The sequence below is a fragment of the Gavialis gangeticus genome, unplaced genomic scaffold (assembly GCF_001723915.1).
Source record: "Gavialis gangeticus isolate Ggan-Ray unplaced genomic scaffold, GavGan_comp1, whole genome shotgun sequence".
Lineage (NCBI taxonomy): Eukaryota > Metazoa > Chordata > Crocodylia > Gavialidae > Gavialis > Gavialis gangeticus.
In genome coordinates, this window is record NW_017728994.1 from 35,682,083 (window position 1) to 35,683,474 (window position 1,392).

Below are 1,392 nucleotides of genomic sequence, written 5' to 3' on the forward strand. Positions count from 1 at the left end.
TTCCTAAGTTGGGTGTTGTGATGTGTATGTATGTATGTGCTTGGTGTATTTGGGATACCTGGGGAAAGGTTAAGGTAAGAAAGTAGAAGTGTAGGGGGTTAAAGTTACCAGGACCAGGATTAGAACCAGTAGACTACAGGGCCCTGGGCTGAAGAACTGAGGCTCGAGGGTAACTTTAGGTTCGTTGATCTTAATTGATTAAAAGACAATGCCCAAAGCCTGCAGAACAGGGAAGCAATGACAGAATGGAGCCAGAGCTATGGGGGAGCTGAAAAGGTAGGTAGGGAGAGGAAAAAATGGGACTAAGAGAAAGTGTGGGTGTTAAAGAGGGGCTCTGGATGTAGGGAGCCAGAGGATGGCTCCGGGGCAGCTAGAGAAGTTGCAGGAAGTGGCAGTAGGTGCTGGAAGCTGGAGAAAGGCTCCAGCTGCTGAAGAAAACTGCAGGACAGCTAAGAGGAGCTGGGAAGCTGTAGAGGGTGGAGGGAGGATTACAGAAGGTGCAGGGGAAGCCTGAAAACAGAGGGATGGACAGCAGAAAATCACAGGAAAAGCAGCAGGCAGGAGGGCAGCAGAAAAGCAGAGAAAGGCAGCAGAAAGTCACAGGGAAAAGGCAGTAGGAGCATGGGAGGCTGCGAGGTGACAGAAAAGGGGAGATGGAATTGGGAGGAGTTCGGAAAACTAGCAGAGAGGATGGGGACTTGAGATGAGAGAGAGAGAATGAGGCTGGAATTTAAGATAAGGAAGGGACTGGGATTTAGTAAAACATGACCCAACTCTGGGTTGCAAATGACTGTGGTTTTATTGAACAGGGGAGATGGTGACACAATGTCTTATTGGTTCCCTTGTACCCACTCACACACACAAACACAATGGCAGCAGGGGTTAGAGAGGCTTGGTGTAGGGGCTGAAGTCCACTGAAGTCCAGGAGGAGAGAGAGAGACAGAGAGAGTCCAAATTGTAGGAGGAGGTGTGCAGGTAATATCTACCCATCCAGGCTGGAAAGGGGTCCTTGTTCAGTAGATGTTGTCCAGAGGGGGGTTTCGCGTGTCTGTAATGGTGAGAGTTGCTGGTTCTGCAGGGTCTTTTGTCTTTCAAATGCAGGTCTTGTCTCTGTTCCTGGGTGAGGTCCGTGGTTCCTGGATGAATCAATGTGAGGTGATGGCCCAGTCATTACAGGCCATTCAGTAGGGGCCTGCTACCATTGTATTTTAATCATTCCCAATCACACTCATTCATCAGGGAACCAATTTACATGGGAGGGATACGTGACTCATACAGTTGTGACATAGGGGATGCCCGGGCAGAGGACACAAGATGGAGACTTGACATATAAGATGGAAACTTGACATGACTTTGGTTCACTTACAAACACAGGCCTAAACCATACAATAT